Source organism: Rhipicephalus sanguineus, chromosome 1, assembly GCF_013339695.2.
Source record: "Rhipicephalus sanguineus isolate Rsan-2018 chromosome 1, BIME_Rsan_1.4, whole genome shotgun sequence".
NCBI classification, from domain to species: domain Eukaryota; kingdom Metazoa; phylum Arthropoda; class Arachnida; order Ixodida; family Ixodidae; genus Rhipicephalus; species Rhipicephalus sanguineus.
Window position 1 is genome coordinate 282,307,250 of NC_051176.1, and position 18,712 is coordinate 282,325,961.

General features: G+C 45.6%; 1 long non-coding RNA gene across 10 annotated transcripts in view; it reads right to left on the minus strand.

The window, feature by feature from the left end:
* Nucleotides 1-2,596: 2,596 nt before the first annotated feature.
* Nucleotides 2,597-18,712, minus strand: part of LOC125756879 (uncharacterized) — a 131,235-nt gene continuing 115,119 nt past the window's right edge. For 8 of the 10 annotated variants that reach the window (XR_007414833.1, XR_007414828.1, XR_007414834.1 and 5 more), the window contains 4 exons: nt 17,251-17,435; nt 6,278-6,862; nt 3,484-3,642; nt 2,597-2,980 (listed from right to left, as the gene is read on the minus strand). This is a non-coding gene — a long non-coding RNA (uncharacterized LOC125756879). The remainder of the gene's footprint in view (nt 2,981-3,483; nt 3,643-6,277; nt 6,863-17,250; nt 17,436-18,712) is intronic. The other 2 variants (XR_007414836.1, XR_007414835.1) reach the window with 1 other exon arrangement.

The following is an 18,712-nucleotide window of genomic DNA, read 5'->3' on the forward strand; positions in this document are numbered from 1 at the left end:
ATTTCGACCATCTGGTGTTCTTTAACGTGCACCTAAATCTAAGTACACGGGCCTCAACCATTTCGCCTCCATCGAAATGGGACCGCCGCGGCCGGGATCGAACCCGCGACCGCATATAGAGAAGTCGAACACTTCCACCGCTCAGAAATAAAATCTTAGCTAGACCCCCGAGAGTGACACTTCGGCCAGCAGTAACACTTACTTTGGCGTCCCGTTATTTTGCGCATACATTTCCCTAAACATCCACTTACTACTGCAACTAACGGCCTTTCTTTCTCTTTTACATTTAGCTACACATTACGCACAGTTAACGAACATACATAAGTCTGGAATAAATGTTTCCGCTTATATGTGAGGCATCTATATATCCTTCCGCTGATGCACCTCGATGGTCAAAGAGAGAGCTGTGCTCGGAGAGAAGCTGTCTCCGTAGCTAAATGCAAATTACGAGAGGCGCCATTCCGGAAGTGGTGGTCCGATAAAAAAAAGACGCTCAATAACTTTTATGGAGTCTCCCGTACGACAATAAACGTGCTGCCTGAGGACACTCGCACAAACCAAGATACATTTGGTTTTAATAACCATCATTTTCATGGAACTTGGCCAGCAAGCATATTTGAGCCAGATAGAAGTCCAATAAAAAAGAGAAACAAACAAAAATTAACGGTCACAAAAATTGGGGCCCGTTCATGTGTACTTCTTTATGTGCAAGTGTCCTATGTGTCATCGCTTCCTCTGATTTTACCGTTAATTGACCAATTGAAAAAAAAATTTATCCTGGCCGTCTTATAAAGCCTCCTGCTTTTGAACTTACCGCTATAAATCGGCAAATCAAGCGGGACCTGTATGCAATGCGCATTATGGTACGGCCTGCTTTCGGGAGTCACGCGCGTTGAGCTCTGGTGGACTTTATCCCGGATTCACTTCAGCTGCAATCGCACTACGGTCTGCGGTGGCCTATCGTTGTTCGCAAGCGAAATGGTGTCGTAAGGAGGCTTTTCAGCCAGACGCACTGGCGAGAATAGGCGAAGAAAGACGACACCAGCGGTGTGTGGTCTTTCTTTCTCTGCCCTCGTAAATGCGTTTGGCTGGATACCCTCCTTACGATGTGCAACGAACTAGCTCAGGCAAGAGAAATGGCGGTTTGCTGCGTTGTGAGAAAGCATCCTCACTTGGAAAGAGTAGGTGTGGCCATTTTGAATGGGACCACTCGCATCAGGGGGTCAAAGAAAGAGGAACGCTTCGACTGGCCTCCCCTTCTCCTAGGCCTCCTTCCCACTGCGCCTTTAATTACACGCAGTGTCTCGCTGCTCGTATAGAATATATCGTAGTAATACGTAACCGGGCAACTCGACGTACGAGTATGCAACTAATTTGAGAAAAAGGCTGCTGAAAACGAGCGTGTTATCACGTTTAATGACATTGCTAAATATAGCAGAAATGCAAGTTTTATTATAGTGACAAGTTTTTATTAAAAAAAGAACGGCCGGCTATATTACCGTGCTTGTCGTCAACCCCGGTTTCTTGATTCATTTCATTAAGAGACCACAAATATAAGCTTACCGCGGCCAGCGGTTATTCTTTGTGTGAAGTATGTGTCGACATGTGAAGCCTTAAGTAAAACATCAATATTTGGACCAATATAAGGGCGCGCAAGTAGTAGTATTATTTTTAAGCCACTCGCGTGCTATAGTGTGATGGCTGCGTGCGGGAACGTTTTTGTATGTACAAGCGAGCCGCTGTTTGTAAACAACTGCCTCTCTTTTCTACGAAAGCGACCCGAAACCGTTGTCGTAAATGCGTTTCTCGTGCACACTCGCTGACAAGTGAACACGAGCAAGACATATTTCTTGGGCCATAAAAAGTGTCACCTGAAACCTTCTAAGGAAACATGTGTTAGGCTCTGGCGGACGTAGGGCTCTGGCAACGCGAAAACTCCTTTTATACAGCTCTTATCAACAGATTGCACGCGCCTTTTCGGAATATAACGTGCCCCATTAGAGTACTTCAGAGATACGTCGCCTGAAGCAAGTCATGCCGCTCTTTTTATATAGTAGCTTATTTACTACAACTTGTCCTCGCGCGTTAGGACACGACCTCGCGAGCGTAACTTCACGTTCCTTGTCACATGATCGCGCATGTTGATCGTGTATCCTACATTTTTTTTTATTGCGAGTATTCATTCTTTTCAAGCACTCTCTTACATCTGTACGCCCTGCACACACATGCACAGCGGTCTATATGTAGATGTACATTGCATAATGCCAGACTTAGTTCCTTGTTCCGGGTTAAAGGGGAACTATAGAGTAGAAAAGCGTGATAAACTTGCTGATCGCCCCGTATGCATCCAGTGGACTGCCGTCATTTGGACATCGGTCAGTATAGTATGAGGAAGGAGGGAGATTGTTGTGGCCGAAGCCATCATTTTGGACCCATGCATTTTAGCGCGTCAGGCCCAAGCCTTTGCGCGCATCAGAGAAAGGACACAATGACGAGACACACGTATGATGAGTATTCGCCGCTTTTTTTTTTTATTTACGCGGCATTAAAAGCATTATTATTCTTTTTCTATCGCGATTCATTAAGCACCTAAAAAAAAAAACAGAGATTCCAAAAGGACTTGTGTAAATTTGTAAATAGGAAGTAAACTAAGTAAGAAGCAACCATCTCCAGGTGCGCAGCAGTGTCGAAGCCTCCCCACACAGATTCATCTTGTATTTGGCGAAAGCGTCCCGTGGCGAATCAGGCAGCATCGCAGCCGCAGCGGTACTTGAGCCAAGAGCGGCTTTGTCGGTGCTAGTTGAAATGCATGTCGACAAAGTGCTGGCGGTCCCTGAATGTGGGGCCCCAGGGGTTCCGCTGGTCAGTCTTCGTCTGCTGGTTTTTCTGGTCGTTGCTGTAGTTGCTCTTGAACGACGGCTGCGGATCCTTGCTGAAGGCCTTGAAGCCTTTCTGGCTGTCAGTGTCCAGGGTCATCTTCCTGCAGAGACACGAGTGACACTGGCGTCAAGGGAGACCAAACGCAAGCCCATCATCGCTATCAAGGACTCATTAATGGTTTACGGCATATTTCTTCAGTAGCGCATAACCGAAGCCGAAGCTTTAAGCATCCACGATTGTATTAGTTCTAAATCATCCCGAGCACCGACTCATTTCGTTTAGCACCTCCTGTTAGTTATTGATTCCACGTCACTAAGATAACAGCATTCTCGCTAGAGAGAAAGGCTGAGTAAACCTTACGTCTCTCGTACAGGTTGCGTTTCCCCAATGTAGCGGTGCTTTTTGGGAGAGCATAATTTGCTGGTTCAGTTGGCACTGTATGTATAGACGGTTAACTCCCAAGCGGCACAGTACGTAGAACGGAAGTGCACAATCTCATTGGTAACGACTAATTATTTCCGTCTTTTGGTACTTTGCAAGTCACTCTGTCAATGACCTGGTTTCACTCGAATCGTCCGAGTGGCGAGTGGAGGGGTTACGTACCTGGCAGGGATCGCTACGGTTTCACCGGGACGCATGTTTCCCTCTGCTCTGGTGTCCGGGCGGGGAAGCTTTCGAGCGCTGTGGCACAGCTGAGGATGGTTGTTCGAAGGGGGCCTTCACAGAAGGCAAATATTCCTAGGCTTCTAGGAAGGGCCAATTCTGCAAGGGAGCACAAGAGGAGGAAATCTCGTCAGTTGGTCGCTCGACGGCTCTGCACACACTGGGTTCAGTCATGCGGAGAAAAGGCAACAGCGCGCAAGACTGTGGGCCCCGAACTCGGCGCGCAAACTACCGAGAGCTGTAAACGCGCGAAACTTTTAAAGGGGCAGGCGGCAGCTGCAAATGAGCTACACATACGTGAGTCACGCCGCGAGCGCTGCTGACTCGCCAGGCGCGTGTCACGCGCTGCAAGCGCATGCCATGACGATGTGCCAGCTGCAACGCAGGCTCGTCCTTCTCTTGTAACGTCAGGGCTCTGGCTTCAGGGCATCCGTAACATTTGGATGGCATTTGAATTAGTGGCACATATCCTGAGGCAAGTTAGCGAATCCGTCTATGGAGGAAGGGCGCCTGCAACGCGCTACTTACAATATTGTTGATAGGCGAAACGAATTAAATTTACTTCAGTTTAGCACATACGCGCATTAAGCGAATCCTGATGCGTACGCGTTGCTAGAAAGCTGATTGCGGAACCCGACCCTTTTCTTTAATGTCGTTTACCGTTCCCGAGAAAACTCCAGTAACAAAGAAAAAAGAAACAACAGAAGAAAAGAAACAAGCCACGTGTAATCTGCTATACCATGAGCCTTTGATCGATGCGTTATACTGCGCTCACTGGTGTGATGCCTGAATGCGCGTATCTGCAGTCTTCACTTAATGCAAAGAAAATAACCGGTGGCGCAGCACGCATCCTTCTCAGGAAAGCGCCCAGATTCCACCTTAGCGACACCATTCGGCTCTTGCAGCCGGCCAGCTCCCAGCTTTACCCAAGAGGACAGCGCTACCAAAGTAGAGCACCAATATGCGTTGAAGGAAAGACTTGTGGATCTGCTTTCATGATGGGATACTCTACTCAAACCGCCGTTTGTCAGCCGGTTCGTATAATCTTCGAACAAGATTGCACTCTCCTCCCGCCTCCCTTTTTCCAGCTTTCCTTCTTATTGCATGATTCAGAGTCTTCATAAATGTGGACAAAGAAACTAAAGAAAAAAGTCTTATAACTAAGGTCTCTGCAAAAAATGCAACTCTGGAATCTTTTAAGGATAAAGAATACGAAATCATTTTGCACGAGAAACAGAGGCAACCGATTTTACAGTCAGGACTAAGGCAAAATCCAATCCGCAGAATCAGGCGCAAACATGGCCAAGTGTTTGAGCCTGCTGTTGCAGAAGCAACCAACTTTCCCTTCCCCCAATTCTCTGCATCGAAGGCCTATATTGGAAGCGTTACCTGCATCCCTAATAATTGGTTAAAGTGATGATACAACTACAGAGGGCTGGACTGTTGGGCGAGTCGGTAACTCATCACGAAGTGGTGATGCTCGAAAAGAACACTAAGCCATGAAAGAAGTACACACGAACCCAGCCAAACTACCAACTCAGGATTTTTGTTGAAACAACAAATTTGAAGTTTGTCATTTCAATAATAATTCCGAGTCGATAGTTTGGGGCCCGTTCATGTGTACTTCTTTATATGCAAGTGTCCTTTCCACGCATCTCCGCTCCACGATGAAAAACTATGAATGCATTAACACAAAATGCTGATGGGGTGAACGATATTATGTGTCTGACAGCAATGCTTGTCCTACTAGTACAGAGAGTGAGGCTTGACTCAAGAAGATTTTACAGAGAGCCTAACTGTGCACGAAAGATGCATGCATAATATTAACGAGTCTTGTGGCAAGCAAACGAATTTTCTTTTCCGCATGTCCCAAAAGTATGTCTCATAAGAAAATAATAATAAAAAAAGCTCTGTGCTGATCGAATCCGTTCTGCCAGGGCGCCTTCAGCCGGTTCGAGAGGCTATCCTACAGCGCGGCTGCTGCCGTGCCAGTGCAGCGAGGTTGTTTTATTTGCGCTGTGCGTTTCGTTGTTTTCTAAACAGTCGTGCAAGACCGGATTTTTCGTTCAGGTTTCGGGACGATATCGCTAGCAGCGGAGAGTGGTCCGGTCGTTGCTATACCGCCGGTGTGAACCAATCGGCACCGGTTGAGCCGCCGATGCGCGCTGCGTAAATAGAACGCAGCAGATAAGCCGAGCCTGTTCCAATGCTTATCAACACGCGTTACACGAGGTGGTCTTCGTCAGCTGTCCCGCTGCGTGCTCGTGGCCGTTTTCTCGTCTCGGTTATTTATTTTCAGATGCGGACGGAACCGGTTATCCTACGTTACTAAGAATAAACTATAAGAGGAGTGTTCTCAAACGGAGCCTGGCGGTATTCGCATCCGGCTTGTTACTTCTGCAGGCTGCTAGTAATAAATGCCTTTGATCTTTGCGACCTGTTAAGTTTAGCGCGTCCTATGCACAGTTATCTGTCAACGACACCATGTTAAGTGGACAGAATGTCCCGCACTACTCCGTGTATCGTAAAGGAAAAGTTGGAGCAATCGGAGCTCAAAAGTGCCACTTATTTGCGCAGGAAACCTCCGAAGTGACTCTCTAAAAATAGCTTAAGCTGCGGAGAAAGCGGGTGGCTATTAGTGTCAGGAAACACCAGGCGAGTTGTGCCTCCTCTAATTATTCAACAACCGACAACAACTGGGCGGCTATAGTTATACATACACCGAGTGGCTCACCTCAAGGAACGTGGTGCAACTGTGTGAGCACTTGTAGCTCCAGCACGTTCCCACTGTTCCCCAAACGGCTCCCACGCCGAGTGAGAATGGTCTCCAGCAGCTGGTCAATGACTGCAAAGACGACGGCTTGGCTGCGCATCCGAACCTCCGTTGTCTCCGTGGGATCAGTCAGCGGCGAACGGCCGGCAACTCAGGAGGATCAACAGGTGGCTCAAGGGGGAGAACGACGCGGACGGCAGGCGGCCACACGGCTCGAGACGCTGCGCTGATTTCGCTTGCGTCTGGACTTGCAACTAGCGACCAGAGTAATTACGAAGGGACAAGGCTAGCTGGGCAAGTTGCTCTCCGAAACAAACAGCTCGGCGCTCCGCCGGCTCCCTTATATGCCGCGCTCGATCGGGACGGCGAGAGAGAAGATGACCTTCTGCGCGGCCAGCCAATGGCGGCCGCACGGCGCAACTCCAAGATGGAAGCCCCCATCCGCAGCGAGAGTGCCACCTCCGCCGCTTCGGCTGTCGCGGCTGCAACGTGACCCGCGTCACGGACCCCGGACACCGCCTCTTGCTGGACCACCGAAACCCGCTGCTGAAGAAACGAGACACGTCGGCTATCTGCGCGTGGCCTGAAGCGAACAAACGGCCTTCCTCAAACTTTCCACTGCAATGCTCGGTCGCGCAGCTCGTCCGCATCGAAGCGCCAACCTTACACGTTGCCACACGGCGGCCGTTCCATGGTCGCATCGACCTTTCTTCGGCACTCCCTGGTGGCAACGTTTCGGTCAAATATCGCGCGTGTCATTTGTCCTGCTTTTTTTTTGTCCTTTTGTGTCTAAACAGAGGCAGTCTGTTGTACTTGCCCTGAGCCTGTTGCGCCCATTAATTCCTCGTGTGGCGCCCCGTTTTCTCTTCCTGTATTAGATCAGCTTTCTCGCTTATCTAACAAGAGCTTCAAAATAAGCCAGTGGAAAACCAACAAGCAGTACAAACGAACGGTATGTCGTCGCGCCAATCAGAAGTCAAGTGCACCAGAATTAGAGGCATATAATACAAAAAGAAAATATCTGATTTTCTCTCATCTATTTTCCAAGTCAACTCTTTTTGTCATAAATCAACAGTAATGCCACCTTGTGTCGCTCTTAGGTGCCCTTACATAAATCTTTTAAGGTTTTCACACTACAATTCTGACCTCGTCAGAGCGGTCACTTGAACCGACGTGGCCTGACACCACCGCATGGAGCAGAATATTCATAGCTCAGAACGCGGCTGAAAATCCCGCAAGTTGCTAGTGTTTCACGTAACGAAAAAGCAGGCCTGCAACACCGTACGCAAGAAGGCACGAAAAGGCACGTCGTTCCCTTGCATGTCCGTTTTGTGCATAAATACGTGACAGTATACGAATCCATAACTCTGAATTTCTGTTTTAAAATTGACATAGAGCAGTGAGCTTGTTCTGCACATGTCATGATTACGTCCCAAGGGTGATGATCCCGCCGGGAGCCGTTAGAAAGAAAGAGAAAATGTGGATCCCCGCATACTGGGTCCCACACAAACGCAGCAATCGGTTACGAATGACATATATTATATATATATATATATATATATATATATATATATATATATATATATATATATATATATATATATATATATATATATATATATTGCTGGTTACTGACAATTTGAAATCGCTTTGCAGCACGTCTATGTATAGCTCAAAACACGCACTGGTCCGGTTTCGTTCCTTTTATTTCTTTCTTCGAACTTGTCGGCTTCTGGTGCCGATTTCTGTGATTATCAATTTCTGTGATCTTCAATTTCCTTTTGCCAACCTCTTCCCTGCTTGCCTGTTCGGGCACCTGCATGCCCAGTGGCGCCCATTCTCGCCGACTGACCAGGAATGTTCACATATCAAGTTAAGCATGCCCAGTTATACATACGTATTGTTAACAGGAGGCAGACATCACCGGCAAAAAGTGGTATAAAAGGCATAGGAAGCTTTGCTTTAATAAAGCAAAAGCGAACGAACTCATTAATGTATAGCGTTACGTCATATATTTGCGTTATCATCGGTGCTGTCTCGGCTGTACGGTGAAAACGGTGGCGCTGCAGAGTACCAAATGAAGGTACTAGAACAGTTTAGAGAAATTATGCTTCGTCCACGCCTCTAGGAAATTGTGCGTTACCAACTTGCGCTGTGCGAGCCTCCGATAGGTAATTACATGTGCGTGCGCGCACACGTAATTACACACACACACACACACACACACACACACACACACACACACACACACACACACACACACACACACACACACACACACACACACACACACACACACACACACACACACACACACACAAATAAATAAATAAATAAATAAATAAATAAATAAATAAATAAATAAATAAATAAATAAATAAATAAGATTTTCTGGTACATCACCGGGGAGTAAATGAATGAAAACAACTATATTTCTGCGACACGAGCAGACACCGGCAGAAGCATAAATTGCTGAAGGAAACTAAAGGTGACTTCATAGTGAAAGCACCAAAATATATTTTGTCATCACGAGCATAATGAAATACAAAGTAAACAATGTTGTAAAGATTTAGAAATACCTAAAGAACAGGAAGAAGAGGCGCGGCTGGCACTTCTGACAGAAAAAAAAAGAGGTATTGCATTAGCGAAGTGTCCAAGGTTGCGGTGGCATATAATCAAACCTAAGAACATGTAGCCTTTATTGCTCATTTTCGCCATTTTTGTGACAACGGCAGATGTTCCTGTGGAACTACGAGATATTTGGCATCATGAAAAATAAAATGCGCAAATTCATTAGAGGCCCCGAGAGAGGCTTCCACACAGGAGCACATTAAAGAGTACGAAAGCACAGTATGAAGTTCAATTTGCATTTGGTATAAGTCACAGAGGAATATCAGGCATATAAAAGAGCTCACGGCCTCGTTCGCTAGGAAGAATGCCTAAGCCGGCAAGCCATTGGAACACAGGTCTCCAACTGCTTCTCTTAACTATACAAGATGAGGAGGAAGAGCAAAAACGGAAGGACAGGGAGGTTAGCCAGTTCTCAGACCGGCTGGCTACCCTGTGCTGGGGACCTGTGCGATAATCATTATAGCCTGAACGTGCATCTTTTCCACGGCCATCTTTTCCTGCTTGTTTGGTATCGTCTTCGCGCCTACTCCCACGTAGACGTAAAAAGGCCAAAACGCCCAGCATATCGTCCAGTGCGATCAAGTCCCGTACATGGTTCGTCGCGATGGTTAGTATGGAAATGATAATATTGTCTTCCGACGCACGCACACGGTTGCCCTCGCGAAGGATCTATTTCGGGACAGTCGTTTCCTGTAAGATAACATCGTGGGAAAATCAATTTAATTTCTTTATTCAGCAGCGGACAGCCAACGAGCACCGACCGGTATACGACGACCTTGCGCTTGTACACTGCCCTCGGCCGCGTGATTCACAGACACGTGGAGAGCGAGAATGTTTCGGTATGGATAAGCGAGGAGGTAGGGGACACGAGGTTATTATAGGCAGTTCGCATGCGTACTTCCTTGTTTCATTAACGCCACCATCGGTGACGGCCGCCTTGATCCGCATTGATCATTTCTTTCTTGCGGAGCCAACTCGATCGGCGCACTGTCCAGCGCGGGCTGTTGCTACAAAACAGCTCACAGCGTGGCCACGCAGAGCCGACGTTTACCAGCAGCTGAAGGGTTTCACGTTCGAAATACGCGCATGTGTAAAAAAAAGGTGGCTTCTATAGTAGAGCAAATGAATGTGCACGACTGACTATAGCGCCGCGGCACACTAAGTTCTATCGTCCTTCATAAATGGCGTCATAAATAGTGTCATAGTGCCCCTCATAAATTTCTGATCCTGTCTGGGCTGGACACATGAATTGTAGCCATGCGCCTTTAACATGGAGGCCAATGCTCCATGGTACTTGCATATGTGTGTGTGTGCGCGTGCGTGCGTTCGCGTGTGCGTATGTGTTTGTTACCAAAAGGTCCATGCGAAACTGAACTTCCTTGTATTCTTCCCCGTTTTTAACAACCATTAAGCAAAAACCTGCAGCTACAATTTTCGGTAGTTGCTCAGAAGTGGTCTACATAAATTGATGCAGAATGTTTCGCGAAAGTGCACTCCGAATGAGTCGGAATCATTTTATCTGTAACTGGCAAGACAGAGCCAATGAATTAATTTGGCTGGAATCACAATTTACACTTCAAAGAAGCGTTATCCTACTGCAAACACAAAGGTTGATAACGCTGGAAGTATTTCCTTCAACGGAAGCATTGTTTTAATTGTGGTATCTATAGGTTGGAGGTATTGCAAGGGGAGAGTGAATGTGTGATAGAGAGAGAGATCGTGGCGAAATGGCATTTGTTGTTTGTACGCTTGAAGGATATCGCGTTGCACTGCTTTGATATATAGGCCAAGACATCTATCGCGCTGTAGTGGGGGAGTCCAGTGTTTATTGCTTGATAGTGCAGTGTGTGTGTAACGTCTGTGCTCTGTTACAGAGCGCAGACAGAGCACCGACGTTCATAAATTCATAACGGACTTTAGTTCTGTACATCTCACTATTTCATTTTCTAGAACTACTCAGGTCACAGCATAAACTTTCTAGATGTGAGCATCTCGATTTCTAAAAATGCAACAGTTTCCAAAATCTACTGGAATTCAACGGACACTCATTATTTTCACAGGAGTCATGTGAGGCACTGTAAGACGGGCATTCCGTAAAGTCAAGCGCACAGGTTTGAGCGCATATGCTCAAACAAAGAAGCTTTCCATACCAATTGTGCGCAAATGAAAAACGTTCTCCTCAAACAGAAGTACCCGGATAAAATAACTGATAAAACAAAGAACGAAAGTGTGCGTGACCTGCTCAGCTCCGTACACCGTGGCTCCGTACTTGGCATCATTGCATGGTTCACGGCCCCACACGGAACTGCGAGTCTATTTTGACTATTACGCTGGCTGCAACACAGGGATTCGTGATCGTGAGTAGCGTTTATATGAATGTGAAAGTATTGTATCACATTTACTTACGCTTCACGGCAATACAATGCGGCATCGTTTACGTGTGGCGCATCTACCTTCCTCCGAAACGAACCGAAGCCCGTATACCACCATTAATCTCACTTTTATTCTCTCTCTCGGTGCGATACGCCAGCGTTCACATGCACTGCGTGAAACGACACACCTTTCCTCGAAGTATATCTCCTCAAGGCGCATCAATGCGATTCGCCTTGCTGGATCGTTGCCGTCGTTCATTTAAGTAAAGGGTCCGATGCACCCCTCGTTGCATTCGTCTAAACGCCGCTATAAAGGAGATGTTAAGCGAGACAATTGCGACGCTAAATATTCTTTCTTACATAATTTTTTTAAAAAATAATTTTCAATATATATCTTTTTCTGTGTCACACGTGACTTTCGCTGAAAATATATGATAATTGTGTCCGAGTGTTGTGCGCCTCGAGTCACGCGTGTAGCGCACGCTGCGCGAGGTTGGTGGAGCCGAGCACAGATATGGAGATAGAGGAAGCCTTATTAGCACTCGGAGAACCGCGGGTCCGCGTGGCGATTTGCTTTTTTTATCACTCCTTTCTCACTAATTTGTTGTGTTCCTCACACTACGAAGCTTGCATGAACGTTCCGAAGGGCAGTCCTTGCACACTGGGTTCACTTTCACTTTTATCAAGACGGGAAGGCCACTGCATACAGTGGTTTGGCTTGCACTCTTTGTTTTTATTTCCCTCATTGCGCGTCAAGGCCGGCACACTCATGCATCGGGTTATCAAAATAGATCCTCGCGTCCTCCTGACGACAGGCGACGCCAGCTCAGCGCGTTTTGTCGGCGTGTTCTCTGCATTTCACAAGCGCTGAACTATCAAGTTTCGCCTTATATCCCAAAGCCAGCATTTCGCCAACTCCGCGAATACTCGCTGTACAGATTTCTCCTGCCCATATACTTACGAGTCGTGCCAAATCGCCAGATACAAGAGGATATCGCAGAGAAGCAGTGCAAAGGTCGTAGTGTTGCGTGGCGGCTTTCGTTGACTCCGCCTCTGAAGCGACGCCACTTTTTTCCCCCTTTTTTTCTTTTTTTTTTTTACGATGGGACGCGCGTGCTCCCAGTATCCCTCAGGGTTAAACGCCCGGTCTGTTGCAAAGCTTCTGACCCTTGCGCCAATGGGAATTTCCTCCGTAGTCACCGGACAAATAAAAATGCATCCGCTGGAGTCTTTTGGTCCCCTATATTCAGAAAATTATCGTGCGCTAAAATGTTTTCATGAAGGCATATTCAAGCCAATTCCGATAGGGCGTGTTATTTACGGCAGCCGGCCAATGGCAGCAGGCCGACGGTAAGAAACACTTACAAACGAAAACCTTTGGGAATTTGGTTCATGTGCCCTCGGTATTCGCAAAAAGACGCTAAGACGTGTTCGTAAGACAAAATTTGAGCCAGTCCTGACGCTGGATACAACTATATTATTAGCGAAGACGACTAATCAATGAGAAAACACTTACAGAACAAAAAGGGGGGACAAAAAGCTGTTACATTTTGCGAAATTATTTCTTTGAGCCACACGCCGAAAACCGATGTGATCTGTAAGGTGTGAGCTAATTACAAATATTTAGTGGTTGTGATAGAACGGTTTAATAATACTATACCTATGAACAAATGCAAACACGCAAGAAATTGTTTCAGGACAACTGGTACACAAAATTTCAGGTGGCGCGGCAGTCGGACATTGCGCAGTCGTTGTTACGTGACCCGTTTCGAAGTGTCATTGAACGCTGAGTTGAATGACCGTTTAAAGGCGTCGGTATCGCGTGCCCCTAAAATTCCGGAACGCATTTAATGTCTATCCTTCCGGTTGACGACTACGCATTAAACTCTGAAAGCTTTCTTTGCCACGACAGTGCCAGAAATTATATTCATTGTCCAGAATATTTGCATATCTAGTTGTACATGGGAGCGAGAAAAGAAGAAAGCTTGACATTTTCAGATTGTTCACTGGTGACGCTGGATACGGAGAAATTACAAAGTAATTAGGCAGACTTTTCGAGCTCCATGCCCGAGTAGCTACCATCGACAGTTGCATGACGTTCGCGTTCTGGGCGCACAGCTCTAGCGCCACTACACTCGACAAGTTCCGATCACCGTATATGTATAGAATAGGATCGCTGGCCGCGCAGCCCTGAATTGTAGTTGTCGTCGTCACTGTTTTTGTTCAACTTGGAACACGTCAACAATGTGGGAATTTGCGAAGAGTGGCGTGGAGTAAATTGTGCGTCGACCTTCATCGGCCCATGATGCAGAAGCGTCTTCTGCCGCTGCCCGTTAGCCGTCATGGCAAGAAAAAAAGATTGCTCCTGAATTTCGACTTCAGCTGGACAAATCTCATGCTCATGGAACGGTAGACAATACCAACGTTTCTAGAAGCAAGTTCTATAACCGTTGGACAAGACCACGTACCCACATTACAGCGTGTGCGTTCGTGATTTGTTACCCAAAACACGGCGGGGCTGTTGGTTTCGCGATTCAATAACATACGCTACTTTCTTCTGAGGTTTAATAAGTCTCCGAATTATTGCGCAATCTGCCTCATAAGTGAGAAGCTTTGTTGATTCTTGGGGCTCAGAGTCACACACAGGCACGCACGCGCACGAACATACAGACAGCGCTCTATGCACAATTTGCACGTATTTACAGAAAACGGGAGCATTAAATTAACGATGTATTCTGAAAAGAAAGAACAAATAAAAGGGCGCTTCGGAAGGGACACTTTCGCCCTCCGGTCATAAAAAGACTGTAAAAACGAAACAGTACTTGAATAAATGAAGCACTGTAATTACACCATGGTTTAAGAAGTATTAATTTGTGAAATATACACATGAAGTTTTTAGGTCCTTAGTGAGTTATAGACGAGAGTGCGTGTTATTTGTGTTTTTTCTCCTTCCTTTCCTCTTTCCCCATTTCCACTGTTTCCTCCTTCCCGAAGGAGCAGGCAGGCGTTGTGCCCTTTTAGGTGGCAGTTGTCAGCCTGTTCCCTCCGTGTCATCGTGTTTTCTATGTATCCAAATCAAATAATAATAATAATAATAATAATAATAATAATAATAATAATGAAGAAGAAAGTGAATTTTGACGGCGCTCGTTTCTTTGTTTGACACGGCCATAAAGAAGAAGAAGGAGGGGAAGAAGAAGAAGACGCGCTTGGGCACTACCTAACTTATCCCTTAACAAAATTTGATACTCCAGAATTCCTTTCATTCATTCGGTAATTGTTTCTCATATTGTGGTATTATTCTCCTCCTTATTCCATATCGACTAGTCATTCTTAAAATTTCGTTTATTCCTGCGGCAATTTATTTATTCCTCATTCTTTAAAAAATATTATTAAATTAACCGCCGGTTTCATGGCCGATCCCCCGTAGTGGGTAAGAGCCAACAAACGGGCACAAGCAAGCAAGCAAGCAAGCCATCTGCACCTTGGTAAACAGTACTGTAAAAAAAAAAAGTGAAAAGTGGTAATGATGCTAATTATGGAGTAGTTACGGCGCGTTTATTCTATGCCACTTGGCACCGACTGAGTGCCCATACAAACATTTGCGCATCGTGCCGCGCCGTCGCCTTGCCCTGTAGGCCACAGAGTGCTAGAGAAGGTCCCGACTCATGCGACAAGCGTTCCTGGCAGCAGCTGGCCGAACGTTCCAGCGCCACAATATATCCCTTATTGTGCGCCCTATCTGCATGTTTAATGGTACGATGATTGTTGCGAAGCCGCACTAAAAGGTCTGCGCAGAGCAATTCATGTTCGCATTGTCTCTACAACGTTGGCTGCGTCCAAGCGGTCGCACCGTTTGCTTACCTGGTTGCGTGGAACGTTTTAGCAAAAAGAAGAGAAAAAAAATAGCTGGTAGAAGTATGAGAACGAAGTTGCACGCTGGAATCCTGCCACCTGGCGCGTTCAGCGCGGTGCTTTGGGACTTACAGCACTCATGTGGTAACGGTTAAAAGTTGGACGGGTATTTCCTTTTTTTTTCTGTTTCTTTTCCCTACGCGGGTATCGGGATTCACGCTTCGCGATTTCCTCTTGCCTTCAACAAAATAGCCTGGAGTCGTGTGGCTCACAGAAAGAACTTTGCGCAGACTTTTGCATGCCGCACATGCATCGTCGTTCGAAATAAAGAGTGCTCTTTTTCCCCTTGCCTTTATAACAATTGTGTTCTCATACATTCCTCAGACTGTCTGCGCACATAGGTGCTCCAAAAGTCAGTTCTCATCACCAAATGAAACGTTATGAGCCCGAAGAGTCCCAAAATTCTGATATCACAGATGCCATATTCAGGACCTCCTTGCACATGCAGAAAGTAGCCCTCTCTCCAGATTCTTTGTCGAGAAAACCGTTGTTATTGACCGAAACACACAGGTGCCGTTGTAAAATGTCGTAAGCTCGCGCGTTGAAAGTGCATCCTAGATTATCGTGCGAACTTGTAGCATTCGAAAGACATTTTATGGGCGCTTTTCGCCGTCTGTGACGATGCAATAGTGCACATAAAATTGATGTCAATTTTTGCAAAAGCTGGCAACAATAATTGAATTGAATTGAATTGAATTGAATTGAAGTTTATTTGTCCTGAATTCTTACAGGATCGGGAGCAGAGGCTAAAGGCTATATAGCCTGACATGGGGCCTCTGCTCCTAAATACAGTTTGGCACGCAGGCCGCTGAACATCTCACTCTGTCGCAGATATTTTCAGAAATAAAACAATAACACAACAATATTTAGCATGTTCTTGTTACACAATTTCAGAGAAAACATAACAAAAGAACTTCATCACAAAACCTTCATCTCAAAAGAAACTTCATCAATACACGAATGTTAAATAAAGCATAAGAAAAGAAACTACAACACATAACTCAAATTGATAGATAGGATGTAACAAATCAAGCATAGGAACTTTAATAAGCATACTCAATATCATGGTTCATTAGGATGGACTTGATAATGGTGTTCGAAGGTATGGAATTGACATCTATGAGACCGTGTAAACGATATAACATTGTGGGTATTTGATACTGAACGTGTTGCTTGCCATAATTTGTCCTTAATGCTGGGATTTTCTGGCGTTGCTGACGCATGGTATAATGCGTATTGTCAGGCGGGTTCTCAAGACACTGTGGCTTGTTTTGTTTCACCCATTGCAGAAGTTTGAAGTGATACAGTTTTGTTACCGTTAGTATTACGTATTTTTCAAAGAGTGGCATAGTTTTCAAGTCCTTAATAATACCACGGTACTGCTCGAATGCTCGCAAAACTCTTTTTTGAAGAGCTAGTAATGTTTGATAGTTTTTTCGTGTAGTAGTACCCCATACCAAGATACCGTATGTCATTTTAGAGTAGAAAAGAGCATAATTCTAGTTGTAACCACTTTGGTAAGACTGGGCTGAGCTTATATAAACATCCAACGGTTTTACTGAGTTCTACCGTTAGTTTTTCTATATGTGTGTTCCATGTCAAGCCTTCGGAAAACCATACACCTAGAAACTTCTGGCTGGTGACTTGCTCTATCTCTTTGCCCTCAAATAAAACAGTCGAACTATAGTTACGCGGCTTATTAGGTGGGGCAAACACAATGTATTTCGTTTTACTAACATTTAGTTGCAGTTTATTCAAACTAAGATACGCGGACAACTTTTGTAGGTAGTTATTAACCTGGTGTTCAAGCTCTAGAATGGATGTGCCGCTGAAGAATATGTTAGTGTCATCAGCATACATTATTAACTTGGGAGAACATGGGATATCACACAGGTCGTTTATATAAATTGCACTTAAACAACATCCATTCATGTCAGCACGCATCAGACATTATAGCGAGCATAAGTATTTTAGCTGGTTGCCTACGAATTAATAAAAAAAATAAAAGCAAGGTACCCACTTGGGTACTGGGGTACTGAAGAGCATGACATCGTCGACGCCCATCCGCTGTTCAGTGTTGAGGACAGGCAAGTGCGCCGAAGCCAGCATGCGCAAAAGCTCAGAGCCTCCATTGGGAACTGTTGAAGGGCGGTGACTAGATGTTTTGTAGTCCTTACTTTCTTGAGACAGAAGGTCTGACACTGCGGCTTGAGGAAAGCGATGACCTCATAATAGGTCCAAGGATTGTCAAAAAGAGCGTATTACAGCAGACTGCTGGATTTTGTGGTGCTAGAACATCGGTCAATCAAAGCTAAAGGATTTCTAGAGAAAATGACTCAGACCGATATGACAAAATCATGAGACTACTTGACCTGTTGTTTGCACTTAACGGTACACTGGAGGTTTTTTTTTTTTCTGATTACGCAAGTATCGCTGATATGGCATGCAAATTACCAGCCATCCGCTTATTACATTACCAAGGCAGCGCTCCACAAGTTTCCTGAGAGGATAAAAATTATTTGTCTGTGTCGTGCGATGTGAACTGTCTGTGTTTGATTTGACAGAGCATTATGTGGGTTTCTATGGGCCGTATTCACAAACGATACTTAAGTGGAGGTACAGTAAGTGTAAGAAAAGTGCAAGTATAAGGAAAGTTTCAGAAAAGTGTTTCTTGAACGACACTTAAGTATTACTTTCCGAAGTAGCACTTTTCGGGACAAGTATGTCGCATGGTGTTGAGGCTACATAAATTATTGACGTGTACGATCTATTTATTTGCAAATTATTAACTTTTGCATCGAAATAATGTGGAAAGAAAAGATTCAGTGATAACATGCACACAGTGCTCAGTAAAGAAAACAGGTATTTATATTTTTGCGCTTTTTTTTCGGACTTATCTGGCCACAATGGCCTATAGTGACCCCCAGTTATAGCCCAGTGATACCCCAGTCAGCTGTTACCTCTCACCGTCGCAACAGTTACGTTGTGTTCGCTACGTACGGTGGCTTACAGTTTCGCTGTGCTTCGGGGACGTTAAGCATTTCTTCACGGTGTGTGTGTGCAATATTTTTTCTTTGTCTTGGCGATGGAGAAGAAAAAAATCAACTTCTCCGAGGAATAACGCGCTGTGTTGTTGGACCTGCTCTCACGCCACCGCAGCGTCGTCGAAAACAAGAGGACCGACGCGGCGTCCGCGAGTCGGAAGCGCGACTCCTGGAAAAAGATTGAAGATGAGTTTAACAGCCGCCACAACGTCACGCCGCGCAAATGGACCCAGCTCAAGAAATGTTGGGAAAACATGAAAGACAAGTGGCGAAGGAGGAACGCTGAAGACGTGCGGGAACGGTTTGCGACAGGTAAGCATTGGTCTGATTGATATTACGATATTATTAGTGACATATCCTGCATTAGGGCATTGTGCAGCGTTCGGAAATTTACCGCGATGACTTGAAGCGCAGCTTGACTTTAGAGACGCACT